A 27521-nucleotide genomic window follows, 5' to 3' on the forward strand; every position below is an offset into this window, starting at 1 on the left:
GTAAAAAACCTAGCAAAAAGTAGTACCTACTAATTTGTCTTAGTTTGGATTTCTCTGGAAGCAGACTCTGGGAGAAAGATCCCAGTGCAAGTCATTCATTTGGGAGATGCAAGGAATATCAAGACAAGAAGGAGGTGGAAATGGATATAGGGTTGGAAAGCGGTAATAAGGAGTACTCTATTAAGCAACATATAGAGGACAGATACAGCTTAACCCTGGAGTAAGTCTGGAAAATGGTATAAAGCACATACTTCAGACATATCTCATCCAAGGGTTAAGGGTGGTGAAGTATTTGTATACCCTTTCCTATTAAGCATCGATCAAGGAATATTCCTTGGGGTGTTAGTTAATTACAAAGCACTTCCAGTCTTCTATGGATATAGGCAGAGTAGTCTTCTATAATGAATCAAGCATGAACATGCAGATACTGGAAGCCGTTGAGTATCTGGAACACCCCTTTATGGTAAGCTTTGGGGTGCCTGAGAGAGTACTGACAGGGTTCACTACAGTTAACCCTTTGTAATGCCCCAAACAACTCACTTCCCAAGTTAAGTCTGCTCCATCCTGTCATCCTTTCTTTAAGGTTAAAATTAAAAAAAAAAAAAAAAAAATCAACATATACAATAGGAGTTTTAGTGAAGGACACTCCACACTGCAGTTTCATCCAAAAGTTGGAAATAATATCCCTTCTACTATTCAATCAAGACACTCCTTATAATTAGCCACTCTTTTGATGATCTGGAGTAAACCAGATCTTTATCCTTGAGGGCTCTGAGCCCCTGGTTACCATGCTCTTGTCAGGCCATGCTTTCTGCTACTACACAATTCTGCTTAATCACTAGATACGGAAACACAATGAACCTCCCTGCCTTCATTATGTAGCAGCAACTGTATATCTTCATGATAATAATGATTAATTTCCACTGACAGGGTAGTAACTTTCAGAGTGTCTTTGTACTCCTCTGTGAGAGACTGGAATGACGGGGAGAAAGCTGTAATTTTAGCTTTTGTAGAGTTCTTACTGTGTAGCGTGACAGAAGCAACTCTCTCCTAGGAACTGAAGCACCAGTTCCTCAACTGAGTCATTGGGAATAACAGTGAAAGTCAGTGCCCCGACTCTCACCCTTGGTCTTAGACTCTAGGAGTCACCATGGCACTTTTGGGAGGCCTGTGGGGTCACCACTATTTTCATAATAATGTTAAGATGTTATTTGCCTTTAGGATTGTGTTGACAATTGCACAGATGCAATAATGCTTGGTGCTGTTCCTTGGTTAAATTTATGGTAGTTCCTTATAATCTTCCATGATGTATCTGGTATTTTTAGGATCCAAACTAGTTAATTGAATGGGGATATGATAGGGACCACCAAAACTGCATTCTTTCAGTCTATGGGTGGCACTAAATCTGCCACTTCCCTCAGATGCATTACAACTTCTCATTTAGTATCTCAACCAGGGAGGAATTTAGGGGCTTCCACTGGTCTTTTCCTAGCATTTTGGTTCTTTCTCCATAAGTCACGTAAGCAATGTGAGACTTCTGCCAAATGATAAATATACATATCTTGATTGTATAATGAGTGACCAGAGGATTTCCCTGGGTGCATGGATGAAAACATCAGATTCATTGTGAGACAGACTTGGGACAGGACTCCACTGGTCACCTGACCTTCATAATTCCCTTTGCTTGCACGATAACTTTTTAGTCATCTGGGATTAAAGTAATCTCAGACCCTGAGATGAGGATTTGGGCACAATGGGGTTTTAGGGGAAGATAAAGGAACAATAACATGCATGAATTAATGCAGAGAACAGAAGATACATTATGACGCTAGCTAATCCCACAGGGGAATTTCAGGGAGAAAAAAAAAAGTAAAACACACAATCCAAGCTTATTCCATCCAAGGGTAGGGGAACTATTGTATTTATACAACATTGATCCCTTATCCATGGGAGATAGTTTCCAAGATCCCCAGTGGATGCCTGAAACTGTAGATAATACTAAATCCTATATATACGATGCTTTTCCTATACATACATACCTATGATAAAGCTTAATGTGTAAATTAGGCACAGTAAGACATTAAAAACAGTACTTAATAAAATAAGACAATTTTAACAATATGCCAGCATCACTACTCTTGTGCTTTGAGGCCATTAGTAAGTAAAATAAGGGTTACTTGAACACAAGCACTGCAATACTGTGACAGTGGATCTGATAGCCAAGATGGCTACTCAGTGACTAACAGTCAGGTAGTGTCTACAGCATGGATACACTGAACAAAGGGATGATTCACATCCTGGATGGGCCAGAGCAGGACAATACAAGATTTCATCACGGTACTCAAAACTGTGTGCAATTTAAAACTCACAAACTGTTTATCCATGACTAAGACCCCAAAAGCAAATGCAACAAAACAAAAATAAATAAATGGGACCTAATGAAACTAAAAAGCTTCTCCACAGCAAAAGAAATAATCATCAGAAAATGGGACAATTCCATAAGTCAGGTAAGCAATGTGAGACTTCTGCCAAATGACAAATATACATATCTTGATTGTGTGGTGGGTAACCAGAGGATTTCCCTGAGTGCATGGATGAAAACATCAGATTCATTGTGAGACAGACTTGGGACAAGACTCCATTGATCACCTGACCCACAGACTGGGAGAACATATTTGCAAACTATGCATCTCACAAAGGACTAATATCTAGAATCTACAAGGAACTCAAACAAATCAGCAAGAAAAACTTAATCCCATCAGAAAGTGGACAAGTGACATAGACATTTTTCAAAAGAAGATATACTAATGACAAAAAATTATAAAAAGTGCTCAACATCACTAATCATCAGGGAAATGCAAATTAAAACCACAATAAAATACCACTTTACTCTTACAAGAATGGCCATGATTTAAAAGTCAAAAAACAGATATTGGCATGCATATGGTGAAAAGAAAATGCTTATACACTCTTGGGGGAATGTAAATTAATACAACCTCTATGGAAAACAGTATGGAGATTATTAAAGAACTAAAGGTAGATCTACCATTCCATCTAGCATTCACACTATTGGGTATCTACGCAAAGGAAAATAAGTCATTCTATCTAAAAGACACCTGCATATGTATGTTTTTTGCAGCACAATTTACAACTGCAAAGATACGGAACCAACCTAAGTGGTCATCAACCAATAAGTGGATAAAGAAAATGTGGTGTATATGTATACCATGGAATACTACTGAGTCATAAGAAAGAATGAATAAATGTGTTTTGCAGCATCTTGGATAAAGCTGGAGGCCAATTATTCTAAGTGAAGTAACACAGGAAAGGAAAACTAAATTCCATATGTTCTCAGTTATAAGTGGGAGCTAAGCTATAGGTATGTAAAGGCATGTAGAGTGGTAGAATGTACCATGGAGATGCAAAAAGGGGAGCATTTGGAGATAAAGGATAAAATCTACATATTAGGTACAATGTACACAACTGGGGTGATGATACACTAAAAATCTCAGGCTTTACCACAGTGCATTTCATCCATGTAACCAAAAATCACTTGTATCCCAAAAGCTATGGAAATACACAAAGTTTTAATGGAAATAAAACTTATGAATTGCTTATTTCTGGAATTCTTTATTTAATATTTTTGGACACTGTTGACTGCAGGTAACTGGAACCCCAGAGAGTGAAACCACATATATGAGAAGACTACTTATACCTATAACAACCACTTATTAGTTAAGAAATACTGGAGGAGATTTTTAATTCCTGAGCAATTTTAGTATTACCATATAAACAGGTAGAGCAGCCTTCCAGAAAAATCCATTAGGCACACATCTGTAGATTCAGTCCATTAATAGAGCAAGGTCTGAGAGTTATAGGTAAACCCCTGACAACACCAGCTACAGAATTTGAGAAGACTAGCAGAGCTTTCCAATTTCAGGCAACTGGGAAATGCAACACCCATAAAGGTGTGAGTTTTAAAATCAGCTAGTGAAAAAAAAGACATACTACCCTCGAAGGAACAACAATAAACTCAATAGTTACCACTTGAAGAGAAACAATGGAAGCCAAAAATCAATAAAATGGCATCATCAAAGTGCTGAAGGAAATTATTTCAACCTAAGAGAAAACGTCCTTCAAAACAGAGTTTCAGATAAATAGAAAATTTGTCCACAGCAGACAAAAACATTTTAAGTGCTAAAAGTAGTATATGTTCACAAAATATTAGTAAGATTAGATACAATATGAAATATAACAATAATTCAGTTAAATATAAATGTATAAAATACCACCTAAAAGAAAGTTTATGAGATAGGCTAAAATAAAACAAAGTTCAACAATAAGATGTATGTACCTTAAATATAAGGATAAGGAGGATTTCACAGTAAAAGAATAAAAAATGGCATATAATACAAACACTAACCCAAACCATATATATAGTTACACAAATGGAAGAAAAAGTAAACTTCAAGTCAGGAAGATTACTAGAGGAAAAAAATGGGATGTTCCACTGTGATTAAATAATTTATCTATCAGAAAGATATATATGTACCTCATAAAATGGTATATGAAATTCATAAGCAAAATAGCAGATTTTAACACATTGCTCTAGGTAACTAATAAAACAAGCAGGCAATAATATCTGTAAGGATAGAGAAGTTTTGAAGAACAAAATTTAAAAATTCTGACCCATCGACATGTCTAACAATGTCCTTAACAACTAGAGAACACACATTTCTCACAGGATGACGTGAAGCATTTTTCAAAATTGATAATATATTGTGCCATAAAGCAAGTCTAGACAAATCTCCAACGATCAAAGCAATTGCATGTGCATTCTCTGACCAAGTGAAATTGTTAAAAAAAAAAAAAAAAAAAAAAAAAAAAAACTATATTAAGAAAGCATGGCCGGGCGCGGTGGCTCAAGCCTGTAATCGCAGCACTTTGGGAGGCCGAGACGGGCGGATCACGAGGTCAGGAGATCGAGACCATCCTGGCTAACACGGTGAAACCCCGTCTCTACTAAAAAATACAAAAAACTAGCCGGGCGAGGTGGCAGGCGCCTGTAGTCCCAGCTACTCGGGAGGCTGAGGCAGGAGAATGGTGTAAACTCGGGAGGCGGAGCTTGCAGTGAGCTGAGATCCGGCCACTGCACTCCAGCCCGGGCGACAGAGCGAGACTCCGTCTCAAAAAAAAAAAAAAAAAAAAAAAAAAAAAAGCAAAAAAACTCCAATATTTGAGTCAAAATTAATGTTATAATAAAAATTTCTTAAAAATTAAGTGCATAGAAAGATAATAAACATAAATCATATTGAATCTTTCAGGAAACATTTAAAGTATGCTAGGATAGAAATATATAGCCCTCAAGGCATATTTAACAAACAAATAAATGCTCATTCTTCATGGTCTATGTATCCGTCTCAGTAAGTTACCCAGTGAAAGTAAAAGAAAGAAAATAGTAAAATTAAGATCAGAAATTAACTAATGAAACACCAAAAAAGCACACATTAGAAAAGCATTTAAAACTATGGATATTGAAAAGACTAACAAAACTGTTAACTCCATGAGAAGTCCTTTAAAAGAGAGAGAGAGAGAGAGAGAGAGAGGGAGAAAGTCCAAACAAATAACATCAAGAATTTAAAAATGTACAAGATGTTAAAAAAAAAAAAAAAAAAAAAGAGAGAGAGAGAGAGAGAGAGAACAGCTTTGTATCAATAAACTAAGACTTGGGAGGTGGAGGAAGATGGCTAAATAAAAGCTTCCATAGATGGTCCTCCCCACTGGAGCCCCAAATTTAATAACTATCTGTACAGACACAAAAAAAGTACCCTCATAAAAACAAAAACATCAGGTGAGTAGTCATAGTACCCGGTTTTAACTTCGTATCACTGAAAAAGGCACTGAAGGGGGTAAGAAAAACAGTCTTTATGTTACCTTCCATTATCCCCTGGCAGCAGCCACGTGGTGTGGAGATGGAATATGTGGGGGAAAGAATACAGTGATCATGGGACTTTGCATTGGAACCCAGTGCTGCCCTGTCACAGCAGAAAGCAACACCAGACAGAACTCAGTAAACCTTTACAAAGGGAGCATTTAGACCAGCACCAGCCAGAAAGGACTCACCTATCCCAGCAGTCAGAACCTGAGTTCTGGCAAACATCACCACAATGGGTTAAAGTGCCCAGGGTTCCTAAATAAACTTAAAAGGCAGTCTAGGCCACAAGGACTGCAATTCCAGAGGAAGTCCCTGTGGACTCGGGGGACGCATGACCTAGTGAGACACCAGCTGGAGTCACAAAGTAGCAAAAGGAGTGCTTGTGCCACTTCTCTCTCAACCCCAGTCCCATGTTGGTTTCAGGTCTGACCAAGCATGGTCCCAGTTTTGGTGGCCACAGGAGTACTTGTGTTGCCCCTCCCCCAGTTCCAGGCAGTTCAACAGGAGAGAGAGACAGAGAGTCTGGGGAGAAAGTAAGGGAAAAGGACAAGAGTTTCTGCCTGCTAATCCAGAGACTTCTTCTGGATCTTGTCTAAGACAACCAAGGTGGTACCTCTATGAGTCTGCAAGAGCCACAGCATTACTGGACTTGGGATGCCCCCCTAATGCAGATATGGTTGCAGTGACCAAAAGCTTAGATCAAAACATCAAAGTCACTTCGTGTGTTTAAGTGACTTGAAAGCCTTTCCAAAACGGACAGGTACAAACAAGACCAGACTGCAAAGACTACAATAAATACCTACCTCTCCAATGCCCAGATACCCATGAACATCCATGAGCATCAAGACCACCCAGAAAACATGACCTCCCCAAATGAACTAAATACGGCACCAGGGACCAATCCCAGAGAAACAGAGATATGTGACCTTCAGACAGAAAATTCAAAATAGCTGTGTTGAGGAAACTCAAAGAAATGTAAGATAACACAGAGAAGGAATTCAGAATCCAGAATCCTGTCAGATAAATTTAACAAAGAGACTGAAATAATTAAAAAGAATCAAGCAGAAATTCTAGAGATGAAAAATGCAATGGGCATACTGAATCATGTATCAGAATTTCTTAATAGCAGAATTTATCAAACAGAAGAAAGAATTCGTGAGTTTGAAAACAGGGCGTTTGAAAATACACAGTCGGAGAAGACAAAAGAAAAAAAATTAGACACACCTACAAGACTTAGAAATAGCCTCAAAGGGCAAAACTAAGAGTTATTGGCCTTAAGGGGGGGGGGGGCAGAGAGAGAGGTAGGAATAGAAAGTTTGATCAAAAGGATAATAACAAAGAACTTCCCAAACCTAGAGAAAGAAAGAAATATTCAAATACAAGAAGGTTATAGAAAACCAAGCAGATTTAACCCAAAGCAGACTACTTCAAAACATTAGATAATCAAACTCCCAATATTAAGGATAAAGAAAGATCTTAAAAGAAGCAAATGAATTTAAACAAATAACATAAAATAGAGCTGTAATATGTTTGGCAGCATACTTCATAGTGGAAACCTTAGAGGCCAGGAGAGACTGGCATGACATACTCAAAGTGCTAAAGGAAAAAACTTTTCTCCTAGAATAGCATATTCAGTAGAAATATCTTTTATACATGAAGGATACATAAAGACTTTCCCAGACAAACCAAAGATGAGGGATTTCATCAACACCAGACATGTCCTGCAAGAGATGCAAAAGTATGTTCTTCAATCTTAAAGAAAAGGATATTAATGAGCGATAAGAAATCATCTGAAGGTGTGAAACTCACTAGTAATAATAAATACACAGAAAAACCCAGACTATTATAAAACTATAATTGTGATGTGTAAACTACTCTTAACTTGAATAGAAAGACTAAAAGATGAATGGATCAGAAATAATAACTATAATATAGAGAGTACAATAAGATATAAACAAACAAAAAGTTAAAAAGGGGGACACAAAATGAAAGCATAGAGTATTTATTCGTTTTCTCTTTCCTTGTTTGTTGGTTAGTTTGTTTCTTTATACAATCAGTCTTGTCATAAGTTAAAATAATGCATTATAAGATATAATTTGCAAGTCTCATGGTAACCTCAAAACTAAAAACATACAACAAATACAGAAAAAATAAAAAGTAAGAAATTAAAATACACCACCAGAGAAAATCACCTTTCCTAAAAGGAAGATAGGAAAAAAGAAAGAGAAGATCACAAAACAATCAGAAAATGAATAACAAAATGGCAGGAGTAAGTCTTTACTTATCACTAACAGTGAAAGTAAATTGACTAAACTCTCCAGTCAAAATACATAGAGTGATTGAATTATTTTTTGAAAAGACTCAATGACCTGTAGCCTAAAAGAAACACACTTCACTGAGGATATAAACAAATGGAAGAACATTCCATGCTCATGGATAGCAAGAATCAATATTGTGAAAATGGCCATACTGCCCAAGGTAATTTACAGATTCAATGCCATCCCCATTAAGCTACCAATGACTTTCTTCACAGAATTGGAAAAAACTACTTTAAAGTTCATATGGAACCAAAAAAGAACCCACATTGCCAAGAAAATCCTAAGCCAAAAGAACAAAACTGGAGGCATCACGCTACCTGACTTCAAACTATACTACAAAGCTACAGTAACCAAAACAGCATGGTACTGGTACCAAAACAGAGATATAGACCAACAGAACAGAATAGAACACTCAGAAATAATACCACACATCTACAACTATCTGATCTTTGACAAACCTGACAAAAACAAGAAATGGAAAAAGGATTCCCTATTTAATAAATGGTGCTGGGAAAACTGGCTAGCCATAAGTAGAATGCTGAAACTGGATCCCTTCCTCATACATTATACAAAAATTAATTCAAGATGGATTAGAGACTTAAATGTTAGACCTAAAACCATAAAAACCCTAGAAGAAAATCTAGGCACTACCATTCAGGACATAGGCATGGGCAAGGACTTCATGTCTAAAACACCAACAGCAATGGCAACAAAAGCCAAAATTGACAAATGGGATCTAATTAAACTAAAGAGCTTCTTCACAGCAAAAGAAATTACCATCAGAGTGAACAGGCAACCTACAGAATGGGAGAAAATTTTTGCAATCTACTCATCTGACAAAGGGCTAGTATCCAGAACCTACAAAGAACTCAAGCAAATTTACAAGAAAAAAACAAACAACCCCATCAAAAAGTGGGCAAAGGATATGAACAGACATTTCTCAAAAGAAGACATTTATGCAGCCAACAGACACATGAAAAAATGCTCATCATCACTCACCATCAGAGAAATGCGAATCAAAACCACAATGAGATACCATCTCACACCAGTTGGAATGGCAGTCATTAAAAAGTCAGGAAACCACAGGTGCCAGAGAGGATGTAGAGAAATAGGAACCCTTTTACACTGTTGGTGGGACTGTAAACTAGTTCAACCATTGCAGAAGACAGTGTGGGGATTCCTCAAGGATCTAGAACTAGAAATACCATTTGACCCAGCCATCCCATTACTGGGTATATACCCAAAGGATTATAAATCATGCTGCTATAAAGACACATGCACGCGTACGTTTATTGCGGCAACATTCACAATAGCAAAGACTTGGAACCAACCCAAATGTCCATCAGTGACAGACTGCATTAAGAAAATATGGCACATATACACCATGGAATACTATGCAGCCATAAAAAAGGATGAGTTCGTGTCCTTTGTAGGGACATGGATGCAGCTGGAAACCATCATTCTCAGCAAACTATCACAAGAACAGAAAATCAAACACCGCATGTTCTCACTCACAGGTGGGAACTGAACAATCAGAACACTTGGACACAGGAAGGGGAACATCACATACTGGGGCCCGTTGTGGGGTGTGGGGAGGGAGGAGGGATAACATTAGGAGATATACCTAATGTAAATGATGAGCTAACAGGTGCAGCACACCAACGTGGCACATGTACACACATATGTAACAAACCTGCATATTGTGCACATGTACCCTAGAACATAAAGTATAATAAAAAAAATTTTTTAAAAAGAAACACACTTCACCTATAAAGACACAAATAGATTGAAAATAAAAGGATGAAAAAAGATATTCCATGTTTATGGAAACCAGAAAAGAGCAGGTGTAGCTACATTTACATCAGACAAAATAGGTTTCAAGACAAAAACTATGGAAAGAGACAAAAAGGTCATTATATAATGATAAAGGGGTAAATTCAGCAACAGGATATAACAATTGTAGAGATATATGCACCTAACACTGGAGGACACAGATATCTAAAGCACATATTATCAGAGCTAAAAAGAGAGACAGACCCCCCAATACAATAATACCTGGAGAATTCAAAACCCCTCTTTCAGCATTGAACAGATCTTTCTGACAGAAAATCAACAAAGAAACTTCAGACTTAATCTGCACTATAGACCAATGGGCCTAATAGATATTTACAGAACATTTCATCCAATGGCTACAGAACACACACTATTTTCCTCAACACGTAGATCATTCTCAAGGATAAAATTCAACGTCCCTTAATGATTAAAACACTCAAAAAATGGGTTATAGAAGCAACATACCTCAACGTAATAAAAGTTATATATGACAGATCCAGAGCTAGTATCATACTGGATGGGGAAAAAACTGAAAGCCTCTCCTGTAAGATCTGAAACATGTCAAGGATGGCCACTATCACCAATGTTATTCAATATAGTACTGAAAGTCCTAGATAGAGTAATCAGACAAGAGGAAGAAATAAAGGGCATCCAACTGGAAACAAGGAAGTGAAATTACCCTTGTTCACAGATAATATGATCTTATAGTTGGATAAAACTAAAGACTCCACTAAGGAATTATTAAAACTGATAAACAAATTCAGTAAAGTAGAAGGATACAAAATCAGCATGCAAAAATCATTCTACATGCCAGGTGAACAACCTGAAAAAGAAACCAAAACATAATGCCATTTACAATAGCCACACATGAAATTAAATACATAGGAATTAACCAAAGAAATGAAGGATTTCTATAATGAATACTATAAAATACTGATGAAATAAATTGAAGAAGACACCAAAAAATAGAAAGATATTTTATGTTCATGTATTGAAAGAATCAATATTGTTAAAATGTCCATAGTATCCAAAGCAACCTACACATCCAATGTAAGTCCTATCAAAATACCAATGACATTCTTCACAGAAATAGAAAAAACAATCCTAAAATTTATATGGAACACAAAAGATCCAGAATAGCCCAAGCTATCCTGAACAAAGAGAACAAAACTGGAGGAATCACATTACCTGACTTGAAATTATACTACAGAGCTATAGTAACCAAAACAGCATGGTACTGGCATAAAAACAGACACATAGGCCAATGGAACAGACTAGAGAACCCAGAAACAAATCCATACACCTTCAGAGAACTCATTTTCAACAAAGGTGCCAAGATATATACCGGGGAAATGACAGTCTCTTCAATAAATAATTCCAGGAAAACTTGATATCTATATGCGGAAGAATTAAACTAGACCCCTATCTCCTGCCACATAAAAAGAAAGAAACAGAAAAATAAAATAAAAAAAAGAAATAGAAAAAAAAGGAAAAAAAAAGAAATAGAAATGGATTAAATACTTAAATTTAAGACTTAAAACTATGAAACCACTAAAAGAAAACATTCGGGAAACTCTTCAGGACACTGGACTAGACAAAGATTTATTAAGTAATACTCCACAAGCACAGGCAACCAAAGAAAAAATGGATAAATGGGATAATATCAAGTTATAAGTCTTCTGTAAAGCAAAGAAAACAATTAACGAAGCAAAGAGACAACAGACAAAATGAGAGAAAATGTTTGCAAACTACCCATCTGACAAAGGATTAATAACCAGAGTATATAAGTAACTCAAAAAATGCAATAGGAAAAAAATCTAATAATCTCATTTAAAAATGGGCAAAAGTTCTGAATAGATATTTCTCAAAAGAAGACATATAAATGACAGACAGGTATATGAAAGGTTCTTAACACGAGGGATCACCAGAGAAATACAAATCAAAACTACAATTAGATATCATATCACACCTGTTAAAATGACTTTTATTCAAAAGTCAAGCAATAACAAATGTTGGTAAGAATATTCAGATAAGGAAACCCTTGTACACTGTTGATGGTAGTGTAAATTAACACAATCACTGTGGAGAACAGTTTGGAGATTCCTCAAAAAACAAAAACTAGAGCTACCATATGATCCAGCAATCCCACTTCTAGTTATACAACCAAAAGAAAGGAAATCAGTATATCAAAGAGATATCTGTACTCCCCTGTTTATTGCAGCGCTGTTCACAATAGCCAGTATTAGGAAACAGCCTAAGTGTTCATCAACAAAGGAATGGATAAAGAAAAAGTGGTATATATACACAACAGTGCAGTATTTAGCCATAACAAAAATGATATTCCCTTGTTTGCAACAACATGAATGAAAGTAGACTTCACAAAGTTAAGTAAAATAAGCCAGGTGCAGAAACACAAACTTCACATGTTCTCACTTATTTGTCGGATCTAAAAATTAAAACAATTGAACTCATGAAGATAGAGAGTATTATGATAGTTACTAGAGGCTGGGAAGGGTAGCTGGTGAGGGGGAGAGAGTGGGGATGGTTAATAAAAATATTTCTAAAATATGTAAATTTAGATTAAATGAAGAGGTTGCTAGTGAAACAAAACTTACCAAAAGTTACATAAGAATAAATAAACAATATGAACTTTCCCATGGCTATTAAAAATTACATGTCTAATAGAAATCTTTAAATAGAAAAAACTCCAGGCTGAGTTATTTTCATAACTGAATCATTTGAAATATTCAAGAAAGACTTAACATCAATATTACTAAAACTATTCCAGAGAAAAGAAAAAGTGGTAGAAATTTCCAGTTCAATTTATGAGACCAGCATAACTATCATATCAAAATCTGACAAAAACATGAATTTACACACAAAATCCTATACAAAATATTAGCAAAATAATGCAGAAATAGACACAAGTTTGATTAATTCCAGGACTCCAACATTGATTTCAGCATCTAAAATTACATAAATGTTATTCATCACATTATCAGAATAAAGGATAAAAACATATGATCAACTTGAGTTTCAAAGAAAGCGTATGATAATATTCAACGCTCTATAATGCTTTCATGATAAAATCTCTTATGATACTAAGGTTTTCTTAAGCGATCTAAACACACACACACATAATCCTTATATAAAAATATATTAAGTAGTGAAATATTACAATACTTGTTCATGAAATCAGAAAGGGGCACTAAAATGTCCACACTCCATTTCTGTTCAACATTTTCCTTAGGATGCAAGCCTTAAGGAAGAGAAGTAAGGCAAGAAAAAGAATTAAGATTACAACAATTTCAAGGAAGAAATAAAACTTTCCTTTAAGGCAACATGTATATAAAATATACACATGAAATCAAAAGACAATATTTCAGACTTAATAAATGACTTAAAGAATCTTGCTTAGTCACTATAAAACCAATTATATTTTCATTTAGAAGCAACAATAAGAAAAATATTCCTAACAAAACAATTTGCAATAGCATCAAAACCATCAAATATCTAGATATAAATCTAATACAGAATGGTACAAAATTATCAAAATTAAATTTAAAAGATCAAAGATAATGAAGGGTTTGGTTTGCCCATGGATAAAAGGATTTGATCTTGTAATGATTTATTTTTTCTTAAATTGATCTGTAGGTTGTCTGCATTCCCAATCAAAATCCATAATATTTGTTTTTCAAACTTGACAGAAGCGTTTCCTAAAATGTATATAAAGATGAGAGTGGCTAAGAAGAGCCAAGACAATCTTTAAAAATCACACAAAGTTGGGGAGTGATGGCGAAGATAGCCAACTAGATACAGCCAGAAGGAACATCTGCCACCAGGAGCTGTTGGGTAGACTGGCACACTCTAAGCAGATCTTCAGAGGGAAGGCACTAAGAGTGGATGGAGGGAGGATGCAGACTCTGGGCTGAAGGAAGAGGAAGCTGGCAACACTGAGAGGGATTACTGAGCACCAGGACTCATTTCTGGCCCCCAGCAACTCCTGGGAAAGGGATGACTTGAATAGGTAAAGAGCAGCCCACTCCTGCCACGGACCTTTGGAATCCTGGCGGCAGGAAACCCTATGATTTCCACAGACACTGGAGCTGGCTGGGAGAGCTGCTTAGAGAGGTGGTAGGAGCAGGATTCCAACCTGTGTGGAGCCCAGATGGTTTGGTACAGCAACTTCTGCAGTGGACCATAGCCAGGAATGCCCATCCTCTAAGGCTTGCCATGTTCCCGTAGGAGATGTTGGCCATAGGAGAACTGCTGGCCCTAGACAGAGCAAGACAGCCTTGCCCATCAGACAGAGCTATCCAATGTGAGTGACCCCCTGTTTGCTGGCATCTCCTGGGGTCCCAGCCTGGCTGTGCCCACTGACAGCACAGCATTGGATGCCCAAGCAACGTGCTTCCCAGGGCCCTCATCATAGCTCCTTGGCCCGCAGACTGTGCCTGGCTGTCAGAGAGCTCCAGCAGAACAGCCTTCAGGGATGTGCCCCAGCTCATCTGCACCGTCCTCCCACCACAGCCTCCCCAGAACCCCTTTGCCAGCACACACATGGAGGACCTCGCCTCCCCCCTCCCGCAATTTGTGTGGACAACTAAACTTGACAACCAACCTCACATCATTCAAAGAATAAAAATTAAATGTGAAAGAATAAACATGTAAAAGATAAATAAAACTTCTAGAACTTAACATAGGAGATTATCTTCATGACATTAAAATAAGCCTAACTCAACACTTGGCCAAATGGGACAAACAGACGTCTACAGAACTCTTCACCCCAAAATAACAGAATATACATTCTTCTCATCTGCACATGGCTCATACTCTAAAATCAACCACACAATCGGCCATAAAAACAATCCTCAGCAAGTTCAAAAAACTGAAATCATGCCAGACACACTCTTGAGCCACCGTGCAATAAAATAAATCAATACTAAGAAAATCACTCAAAACCATAAAATTACAGGAAAATTACACAACCTGCTCCTAAGTAACTTTTGGGTAAACAATGATAATTAGGCAGAAATCAAGAAACTATTTGAAACTAGTAAGAACAAAGATGCAACATACCAGAATCTTTGGGTTACAGCTAAAGCGGTGTAAAGAGGGAAGTTTACAGAAATAAATGCAAAGTGTTCTTATAGTAAGTTTTCGTATAAAGTAATTGTAAAGGCAAAGTTTTCTTTTTTTTTTTTTCTTTTTGAGACAGAGTTTCGCTCTTGTCACCCAGGCTGAAGTGCAATGGTGCGATCTCGGCTCACTGCAACCTCCACCTCCTGGGTTCAAGTGATTCTCCTGCCTCAGCCTCCCGAGTAGCTTGGGATATGCCACCATGCCAGGCTAATTTTTGCATTTTTAGTAGATACAGGGTTTCACCATGTTGACCAGGCTAGTCTCGAACTTCTGACCTCAGGTGATCCACCTGCCTCAACCTCCCAAAGTGCTGGGATTACAGGCGTGAGCCACTGCGCCCAGCCAGGCAAAGTTTTCTTATAGAGTAATTGTAAATAAATAAAAGTATCAATAATTATACTATATTAAAATAAAGTATCTTCATCAAGAAAGACTATTAGGATAATAAAAATGTATGCCACAGATCTATTACTTGATCCAGCAACCTCATTACTGGGTACGTACCCAAAGGAATATAAATCATTCTACCGTAAAAACACATGCATGTGTATGTTCATTGCAGCACTATTCACAACAGGAAAGACATGGAATCAACCTAGATGCCCATTAATGGTGTACTAAATAAAGAAAATGTAGTACATACACAGCATGAAATACTACACAGCTATAAAAAATAAGGAAATCATGTCATTGAAGCAACACAGATGCAGCTGGAGGCCATTACCCCAAGTGAATTAACACAGGGACAGAAAACCAAATACTGCATGTTCTTACTTATAAGTGAGAGCTAAACATTGAAAACACATGAACGCTAAGAAGGAAAAAATGGACATCAAGGCCTATTTGACAGTGGAGTGTGGTAAGAGGCTGAGGATTTAAAAATTACCTATCGTGTACTGTGCTCATTACCTGGGTGACAAAATAATCTGTACACCAAATCCCTGCAACATACAATTTACTCATGTAAAAAACTCGCATCTGTACCCCTGAACCTAAAATAAAAGTTGGAAGAAAATAAATGTATGCCACAAAGGAAAATATATTAACAACATATTTAATAAATAAAAGGCCCATATTCAGCATATACAAAGAACGTATACCAATCAATACGTAAAAGACAGGAAAACAATAGTGAGTGACCAATGACACAATAGCAAATGACCAAGAGTGCTTTGCAACCTGTTCTCAAAAGGAGAGAATTTATAGTCAATAAATATATGAGAAGGTGATCAGCCTCATTAACCAACAGAAAAAAATATGAACTAATTCCACAAAGATTTACAATCACATGTACATCAATGTGGCACAAATGATAAAAAGACGGAAAACACTAAGCACGAGTACAAATGAGGAAAACCTAAAACTCACTGTTTCCACTTTGGGAAACTTTGATACTACCCACTAAAAATGCACATGTACTTGCTCTGTGGTGTCTCAACAATAACAAAACTAAATAGAAGCTGACAAGGTTTGGATCTGTGTTCCCACCCAAATCTCATGTTGAAGTATAATCCTCAGTTTTGAAGGTGGGGCCTGGTGGGAGGTGACTGGGTAGTGGAGGTCAGTTTCTCATGAATGGTTTATCACCATCCCTCTTAGTACTGTTCTCATGATAGTGGATGAGTTCTCGTGAGATCTAGTTGTTTAAAAGTGTTCTGCCATGATTGTAAGTTTCCTGAGGCCTCCCCAGAAGATGAGCAGATGCAAGCACCATGCTTCCTATACAGGCTGCAAAACCATGAGCCAATTAAACCTCTTTTTGTTATAAATTACCCAGTCTCAAGGATTTATTTATTTATAGCAGTACGAGAATGGACTAATGCAAAAGCCCAATAAAAATGTAAACATATATTGACTGAAAGGTTTGTGTAACATTGTAACAGCATTATTGTATTTTTAAGATAATATTAAGAAATTAATGCTAATTTTTTTTATTTCAATAGTTTTAGGGGTACAAGTGGTTTTGGTTACATGGATGAGTTGTTTAGTGGTGAAGTCTGGGATTTTAACGTACTGTGACCTGAGTACTGTATGCTGTACCCAACAGGTAGTTCTACATCCCTCACCTCCCTCTCACCCTCACTCTTTGTGTCTCCAATGTTCATTATACCACTCTGTATGCCTTTGCATACCCATAGCTTAGCTCCCACTTATAAGTGAGCACGTGCAAGGTTTACTTTTCCATTCTTGAGTTACTTCACTTAAAAAAATGGTGTCCAGTTCCAAACAAGTAGCCACAAAAAACATTTCATCCTTTTTATGGCTGATTGGATTCCATGGGGTGTGTGTGTGTGTGTATGTGTGTTGTATACATACATTCATATGCCACATTTTCTTTATCCACTCTTCAGTTGATGGGCACTTAGGTTGGCTCTATATTTTTGTAATTGTGAATGGTGCTACAATAAACATACATGTGCAGGTGTCTTTTTGATATAATGACTCCTTTTCCTCTGGATAGATACCCAGTAGTGGGACTGCTGGATTGAATGGTACATTTACTTTTAGTTCTTTGAGAAATCTTCATATGTAACAGCATCATTTAAATAGCCACAAACAAGAAACAATGCAAGTGTAAATAAAAATCAGTGAAATTCATAAAAATAATAATTATCTCTAAAGCAACTGAATGGAAAAAGAGTACACACATAACTTTGAATAAAAGAAGCCAGACACATAACAGTACATACCGTACAATTGCATTCAGGCAAAACTACTCTACAGATAAGAAATTAGCTTCCTTTGGAGGGAGTGTGTAGTGACATAGAGGGGACACAAGGAGGATATTTGTGAAAATTCTTCAAGGTCTACACTTATTATTGTGTACTTTTCTCAACATATGTTATAATATAACCAAAAAATATTTTAAAATATGAATTGAGAATAAGAATTATGTTAAAGTTAAAACATGTCCAAATTAATCACAAAAGAAAATAGAGGATAATTAGTGTTAGAACTACAAGGTCAATTTAATCTCTTGACTCATTTTTTAAATGATTAAAACAAAGTTTTGAAAATTCTGGAAAACTATATTAAGAAATGAAATAGTGCATATTAAACGCAAATAAATTGGAATCTCAATTCAATATCTCCTCAGGGCATCCTAGATTAAATGAAAAAATCTCAAGTAGAGAATTTTATTATTAGAAATAGAAAGTTTGTGTGCCTGCTAGACTGTAAATTTGCATTAATGGACTTAAACTAGGTTGCTGTATCACCAATTGGAAGTACCACCAGCCCTTAAGATAATTTCAATGCCAATCAAATGTTATCGTTTACCCAGAGCTGCACATTCTTCATTGTTCCTAGTTGCTACAAATGGCAGCCAGGTCGCCTGATCATTTGCACTGAAACCCTCAGTGCTACCTTTGACTCTGCTGTCTCTCCTCTATTGATCCTTTTGCCTTATTAGCTTTCACATCTATCACAGTCTTTACATTACAGTGACTAACCTCTCATTTAAGGCTACAATTACCCTCTCCTAGAATGCAGCAAGCAGTCTTTTCACTTCTAGTCTCCTGAAGTCAGTCAAGGCTTTGCAAACTATTAGTCTTTTTATGCTAAGTAAAAGTGGACAGCACTACTCATGTTATTCTTCATATCAAAAACCTTAATTGGTTTCCTGCTGTCTGGAGAATGAACCTTGGTATCCTTAGCTTAACCTGCAAGGCCATTCAAAATCTATCCCTGAACTAATTTCCAACAATCACGCTGTATTCCAGTAATGCAGCAGGAATGACAGCACCTCATTTTTCTGCCTGTTTCTTTGATTATACTATTCTCCTCATCCAATATAGGTTTTTTTCCCCCATTTTTTCTGCAATTCTAACTCTTCTTCAAACTTTAAAACTCAATTTGCCATGAAGTGTTTTTGCTACTGAGTGACATCATGGAATAAGAACTTGTTTAAATGGTTTTCAAAATTGATCAGGTTTTTGAATCACCTGGAGGAACTTTTAAAATTAGCCAGTATTGGGGTCATATCTGGAGAGAATGTAATGGAGTACAGGTTAAGTTACTAAAGTCTGTGAATCAGACTGTGGCCACCAGCCCAATACCTGCCTGGCTAGTTTTGGGAACCTAATGGACTAAGATCTGAGGGCCCAGAAGACAGCAGGACTGTACTAGTCTGTTTTTACACTGCTGATAAAGACTGGGAAGAAAAAGAGGTTTAATTGGACTTACAGTTCCACATCACTGGGGAGGCCTCAGAATCATGGTGGGAGGCGAAAGGCACTTTTTTTTTTTTTTTTTTTTTGAGACGGAGTCTTGCTCTGCCACCCAGGCTGGAGTGCAGTGGCATGATCTCAGCTCACTGCAACTTCCACCTCTCGGGTTCAAATGATTCTCCTGCCTCAGCCTCCCAAGCAGCTGGGACTACAGGTGCATGCCACCATGCTCAGCTAAATTTTTGTATTTTTAGTAGAGACAGGGTTTCACCATGTTAGCCAAGATGGTCTCAATCTCCTGACCTTGTGATCTGCCCACCTCAGCCTCCCAAAGTACTGTGATTACAGGTGTGAGCCACAGCACCCAGCCAGAAGGCACTTCTTATATGGCAGCAGCAAGAGAAAATGAGGAAGAAGCAAAAGCAGAAACCCCTGATAAACCCATCAGATCTCATGAGACTTCTTCATTATCATGAGAATAGAACAGGAAAGACCAGACCCCATGATTCAATTCCCACTGGGTCCCTCCAAGAACACGTGGGAATTCTGGGAGATACAATTCAAGTTGAGATTTGGATGGGGACACAGCCAAACCATATCAAGGACTGAGTGGGAAACTAAAGTTGTATCCTATTAGACTCTCCACATACGTAGACAACCATGACCCCAAAATGAAGACTGAAGGAAAAGCAAATTGTTAACATCCACTTCTAATGTGGTTGTGAATGCTCCTACCAAACTGAGTATATGATAGACAGCATTTATAAACCCTGGAGAAATTATCAAAACACAGACTTAATAAAGGGAGAAGACTGGAGGAAGACCTGAGCAGGTTTTGGAGCAGAGTCATTTGGAAGAAGGGAAGAGCGTAGATCCCAAAACATTATAGTGAAATGGTTGAAAAATAAAAACCAAAGAGAAAATATTAAAAGCAGTAAAAATGCAAACAGAAATAAAGATTTTTACATATAGGAAACAGTCATTTCAATGTCACTGACTTTTCATCAGGAACCACTGAGAACAGAGAACACTTAGAACATCTTTAAAATGCTGCAACAAAGCAAAGCAAACAACAACAAAAACCTGTTATCCCAGAATTCTATATCCTTTTTTTTTTTTTTTTTTTTTTTTTTTTTTTTTTTTTTTTTGAGGCGGAGTCTCGCTCTGTCGCCCAGGCTGGAGTGCAGTGGCCTGATCTCAGCTCACTGCAAGCTCCGCCCCCGGGGTTTACGCCATTCTCCTGCCTCAGCCTCCCGAGTAGCTGGGACTACAGGCACCCGCCACCTCGCCCGGCTAGTTTTTGTATTTTTAGTAGAGACGGGGTTTCACCGTGTTAGCCAGGATGGTCTCGATCTCCTGACCTCGTGATCCGCCCGTCTCAGCCTCCCAAAGTGCTGGGATTACAGGCTTGAGCCACCGCGCCCGGCCCAGAATTCTATATCCTAAGAAAAAATATCTTCATGTATGTCGGCAGCCTTCCAGCTTCTATGTAAGATGCAGAAAGCTGGTAAAAGTGTCACTCTTGCCCTAATGACAAGAAAAAGCAAGATAATCTACAAAAGTATAATGTTTCTTGAACACATCAGAAAGCCAAGGTAACAGGACAACCAACTACTCTGATATCAAAGGAAAGACAGAGCTCCAGCACTGACTTGATACCTGCAGCAGGAGGAAAATGAAATCTTCATAGGAAAGGATAAAAAGAATTCATCTGGCTAAATTTTTAATGAATTGTGAAAGGCTCAGTGTGAGCTAGTGTAAAAGAATAGAAACCTTGGAAGTCACAGACGCAGGGGACTTTGCATGCACTTACAGGCTCTTCTCCACAGACTTCACCAGGCACACAGGACAGAGTGGAGGCAGGAAGAAGGCTGGAGAAGGGTCCCCTTGGTGTTGTAGGCCAGGAGGAGGGCCATGGCAACCCCTGGAGAAAGACACTAAGTGCTACCTGGGGCCCTCTTCCCTAGGTAATGAAAAGCATAGGCCAGCTGGCAAAGGGTGGTGAACCCTAAACCACAGGACAGAAAACAAGATCCACTGTGGCTGGGAAACCAGAGAAAGGGAAAAGAAAAAATAATTTCATTTCCTTGAAGAAGGAGCAGGAACTCATCCTGCACTCAGGCCACGAGATGCCTTCTCACACAATGGGGGATGGCAAGATCATTGAGAAAACCCAGCGCCTGAGAACCAGGGACACAAAATCTGTATAAAACTAAAGCCTGGACCTGGACAACAAAGAATCCCCTTACGTCCCAAACCCAGCTAGTGTGCAGCAAGTAACAATCAAAAGCAATCTACCACGGAGCAAAGACACAAGCATAGAAACAGACTGTCTCTGAGGTTATCTGATATATCTATTCATGCTTTAAATTACTGTAAGATCCATTATTTAAATAACCAACTAGATAACTAAGTAAGAATAATGCATGCACACTATTTCAGATAGATAGATACATACATACTACACACGTAGGTAGACAGATTAGATAGATGGATAGATAGACCATATAAAATATCTTAGAAGCAAATACAGGAAGCTAGTAACATGAACCACATCACTTTATTCATCACATTAGTTTATTCATGACTACAATGTTGGAATTATTTCAGTATATTTCTATTTCAAATATTTTGTAAAAGCTAAAATTGTTATTTTGATGTTGGTAAAGGTGTGGAAAGCTACTATTCTCAAGAATGACTGGTCAGTTTTAGAGAAATATAATCTTTTTGGAAAACAGTTTGCTAATGCGCATCAAGGGTGCTGGAAAAGTCCATTTTTCTCTTTTTTTGGCATAAATTTTAATCGTAGACATATATCCTAAGAAAATAATCTGAAATATGAAAAAGATTATGTGCTCAAATATATTTAACTAAGTACTCTGCTGAATTTTTAAAATGTAATTATAATTTTCTTTTCCAGAATAATTCAATTTTTATGGCACCTCCACTTAATGGACGTGATATAGCCATTAGAAATTACTGTTATAAAGACAACACAGCAGCATGGACAGTGAATGTAATGTGATGATGTTAATTGCAAAGTGGAGATTAAAAGAGGCAATGCTGCAAAACTGTGCATAGGCAAAGGGCCAAACCTACTAAATTTGTGTCCTGGAAAATTTATTTCTCTCGGCTTCAATTTTTATATCTCTGAAATAAACGTAATAACACATATATTATAGATTTTTTTTTACTAGAACTGAATGAGAAAAATAACTGGAATGTACAATTTAGCTGAGTGCTCAGTATTATTAGATAATATGCAAATTAAATTTTATATAGATGTAAATGACACTGGAAGGAAACAAACTAATAAATACGAATAGTTTCATTGCTGATATTACTGACATTTTTTCTCTATTTCCCACTTTTGTCACATTTTAGATTATTATGTTATCATCATAATTTTTAAAAGATTATTTGAGAAAGTGTTGCTTTTCTTTATATGTGAAATATTTCTGTTCAGGACAAATATCTGCCCTGGAAATATTGTTCCAAATATTTGGAACTCTCCTTCAGTCTCTTTTCAAAAGCCCAATATTGTGAAAAATAAAAATTATTTCTATATTCTATTTAACATGAACTTTAGTTGCCTACAAATGTGGCTCTCTATGAAATTCTCTCTTGCTGACATTCTTAACGCTTTTGGAGAAAAAGCATTGTATTCAATGAACACATCTACGTGTACAAACTTCATCTGGGAAAATCCATGCTCCAGTCATCTGAAGATTGATAGAAAGACTCTATCAAGTGCAGCTGTGGACAATGTTCCTAAATAAGAGACTTAGCTCATTTTGGAGCCAAAGATTTGTGGGGCCCCCAGATAAATCCCTGACACATCTGTGATTGATGACATTGCCCTACATCTGGGGAGTGTGACTTTATTCAAATATCTCCCTGCACTGCTGACAACACCCAAATCTATACTGTTCCAAATGAAGGCTTGAAGAAGCAATTTTCAGGTGAACTGAAGAAGAAAATCATATGTTTTCACCGAGGGAGGTAGCAAATTTATGAAAACAATATGGGTGAAATGACAGGTTTGTAGCATGATTTTGGTACATCTGCTGTGTGAGCTCTCTCTCGGCAGGGACCGGGAGGACAAAATGAGAAAAGAAAAATTTAAAAACTCAATACTTGCCCATAAAACTGAAACTGTTTTAAATAGAAATTTGTAATAAAGTTATGGATGTGCATTTGTGTGTGTTTATGTATGTGTACATATACATTTCCACCCCAAAATCAAGGAGGAAAATCACTTTATTATTTGAGTTCAAAATTGACACTGAAGACAGTGTTGTTAACCATATATGACTGCAGCTTCAAAAAAAAAAGCACCTACAAAAGTCTCACTTGATAAAAACAAACTTTACATGTTGATTATTAAAATGTCCTAGGAATTTCATCAAATAGATGAATCGCTAGCTTTTTTTTTTTCAAAAATGATTTCAGCTGCTATTATGTTCTATTAGACAGACAGTCTGTCTCTTTGGGTCCTTCTCCTTCTAGCTAGGCATTCAAATGAATAAGTTTAGAAACAAAATTAATAAGGCTACCTTACTTATCATTTCTGGCAATGCTGTTTTTCTAATTTACAACTACCATCTCCCTCTCTCCCTTAAGAACCATTCTATGGATGGGCCACATATATTAAACGTTTGATGATACCATAGTATTTCTTAGGACTGAATGTTTGCAGTTGTGGTTCCATTTTATAGTAAGAACTTGCGCCAGTCTTTCTACACACACAATCCAACCAGCAAAGCTAAATTACAGGGGAGGATTTTGTTCTATCACCTTCTTCTGCAAGTCATGGGACAATCAAGTTGATGTTTTGCAGTAGAAAAAAGTGTTCTGTCATAACCTGGTGTAGCATTTAAGGGCAAATTAGCAGTAACTTAAAACCCAGGACTGAAAATCTGGTCTATTTGGCCTCATTATTCTATTTCTATTTATTCACACAAAAATCCACAAATTGTACAAAGATAGGTATAAAAAGGAACAGTAGATATGTTCAACACAGTGAATCATTGGAGGAACTTCAAATATCCATTAAATGGGAAGCAAATTGATATGTTATTGTCCAACCATTCTGTGAAATTCTATGCAGTTATTAAGAAAAATAAGCTCATGTGCCTGACATTGAAAAATCTATGAAATTTAAGAAAAGCAAATTATGTGGTAAAATATGTACATGAATACAGTTGTGTAAAATAAATATGATATTGTGTATGCATGTGCAAGTTTAAATGCACAGAAAAGATGTCAGGAAGGGTGTACACAACAGTTCACAGCAGTAGAGGTTACCCCAGGGAAGTAAACAGGAATATACGTGCATCTTTGCGTGTGTATGAGAATTCTTTATTCTATATTTTCCCATATTTTTGTTTGCTTTAATAGAAATGCACTCCTTTCATTTTATGTAATTGAAAATAAAATGTTACATGTTTCAAATGAGAGGCACTTTATAAATACAAGAAACTACTAAGCAGCAGTATATAAATGGTATCAAACAGAATGTGAAAAATTACTGTGTTTTAAAATTCAATAACAGGTTTTCAGATAATACAGAGATCATTTGCGGCGTAAAATGTATACTTTCTAAGTTCAAAGCTCTGAAGGCATTGGAAATAATTTAAAATTAAATAGAGACAATAAAAATTCCTGGCATCTAGCATAGTACCTGGCACCCAATAATCATTTGTTGAATGCCAGTAACTGTCGTGAGACCCTGGGTAGGCTACATCTCTGAAGCTAAGCTCTCTTGTTTGTCACATAAATTGGTTTTTCTAAATTATTTTGGATTCCGCTTTTTAGATATTTTTAAAACTTCATTTAATGGATCATATAAGTTTTACGCCAGTATATTAATTTTAATTTGTAAGAGATTATCTGAGACTTTCAATTTTCAAAAATATCCATTTCATGATTTACAGAAGTAAAGATAAAGATATTTGATTTCTTGTAATATTTAATTTGGAAAACTTGACCATAGAACGTATGCCTCCTACTGAAAAAGCATATAATTTTGCTGACAAGGCATTAATTTCAGTCTCAATAGTTTAGAGAACAATTCTCACAACTGCCATTAGAAGTAGGCCTAGGAATTACCACTCTAGAATTGATTCCAGTTTTAATAAGGCAAGCAACAACTGTAAGTCAGTAGAAAACTTGAAAATCTATTGGTTTATATTAAATATTAAGAGGAAGAAATGCTTCTCAAAAGAAAAATATTCCTTTGAAGACAGAATACGTTTGTTAAAAAACATGGCAATAACAGTGGCAGGGTTTAGGATTATACACGAAAATCTATGAAAGAAAAGCAAAATGCTATACAAGCTAATTGCCAAATTTGTGCATTGTACCTGATTTAAAAAAAAAAAGAAATAAGTTGTAACTGCACGAAAGGAATAACTGCACATTGCTTTTTTAAAAATAACATCAGAAGAAAGTAAACAAATAAAAGTAACATAAATATATAAAATGCATTATCCCACCTGCTACGGTCTGAAACAAAATCCATATGCAGAATCCTAATCACCAAAGCGATAGCATTAGCAGGTGGGATCTTTGGGAGGAAATTAGGTCATGAGAGTGGAGCCCTTAAAAATGGGTTTGAGGCAGGAGAATGGACTCTTGATATGGTTTGGCTGTATCCTCATCCAAATCTCATCTTGAATTGTAGTTCCCATAATCCCCACATGTTGTGTGAAGGACCTGGTGGGAGGTAATTTAATCATGGGGGCAGTTTCCCCATGCTATTCTCATGACAGTGAGTAAGTTCTCATGAGATCTGATGGTTTTATAAGGGGCTTCCCCCTTCCTCAATTCTCATTCTTCTCCTTCCTTTGCCATGTGAAGAAGGATGTGTTTGCTTCCCCTTCCCCCATGATTGTAAGTTTTCTGAGGTCTCCCTTGCCCTACTGAACTGTGAGTCAATTAAACCTCTTTCCTTTATAAATTACTCAGTCTCAGGAACGTCTTCATAGCAGTGTGAGAACAGACTAATACAGCTCTGGAGGCAGGAAACCTAAGGCAAATTTCACGCTGACTTCCTAGGACTAAATCAACAGGAAAACCCCAACTTCCCATGCCCAAGTAACAAAAGGATCAGAGGCTACTCCCTTTGCAAACCTCTCCCCTTTCTGCCTCACACATGAGAAATGGAAACTACCTCTGACTGGTCCCCTCCTGCAACCAGTCAGTCTAGTCATGGGCCTAGTCTTCATTTGCATAGGGATGTCACTTTGTAACTTTACTTCACCCCTCTGATTGGTCCCCTCCAGCAACCAATCAGAACATTCATGGGCCAATCCTTCATTTACACAGGGGGCAAACCAACTGATCAATGAGAAACCTCTAGAGGGTATTTAAACCCCAGAAAATTCTGTAACCAGGGCTCTTAAACCACTTGCTCAAGCCTGCTCCACTCTATGGAGTGTACTTTTGTTTCAAAAAATCTATGTTTTCATTGCTTCATTCTCTCATTGCTTTGTTTGTGTATTTTGTCCAATTCTTTGTTCAAAATGTCAGGAACCTGGATGACATGTAGTCAAGACCCTCCACGAGTAGCATATTTTGGTGAGCCAGCCAGGAGGTAAGCCTGAAGTTTGTGATTTATTTTTCTTTTCTCTTTGTTTTTCCTTTTCCCTCTCTGTTCCATACAGGGGAAACTTTTTCTTTCTCTTTCTCTCTCTTTTTTCCTTTCCAGGTCAGGACCATTGGTGGACAGCACCTAGACATGGAAGCGACTGCAGGTTTCCAGCCAGGGTCACTGTCCTGTGAAACTGAAAGGTTTCTATGTGGAAGTATCTGACCACCAATGCCCAGTTCAGGTGAGGGACCTGAGTCCTTCTCCTTTTTTAACTTTTTTAGCCTTTCAGTGGCCATTTTCTAGTAGCTCCTTGGTAATTGTGGGCAACTGGCCAGGGCTACTGTCCAGTGTTACCTGAAGGCCATGGAGTGAATGGGGATAGCTGCCCTGCCCAGAAGGGGAAAGGACTCTTTTATCTTTCATGATTATAGTCCCTGAACCCTACATGTGATACAATTGGCAGCAGAAGCTCATCCAGGGCAAACTCACACACATATGAGGTGACTTAAACCCTTTTTTCTTATGCTAAA

Source organism: Rhinopithecus roxellana, chromosome 20, assembly GCF_007565055.1.
Source record: "Rhinopithecus roxellana isolate Shanxi Qingling chromosome 20, ASM756505v1, whole genome shotgun sequence".
Classification (NCBI taxonomy): domain Eukaryota; kingdom Metazoa; phylum Chordata; class Mammalia; order Primates; family Cercopithecidae; genus Rhinopithecus; species Rhinopithecus roxellana.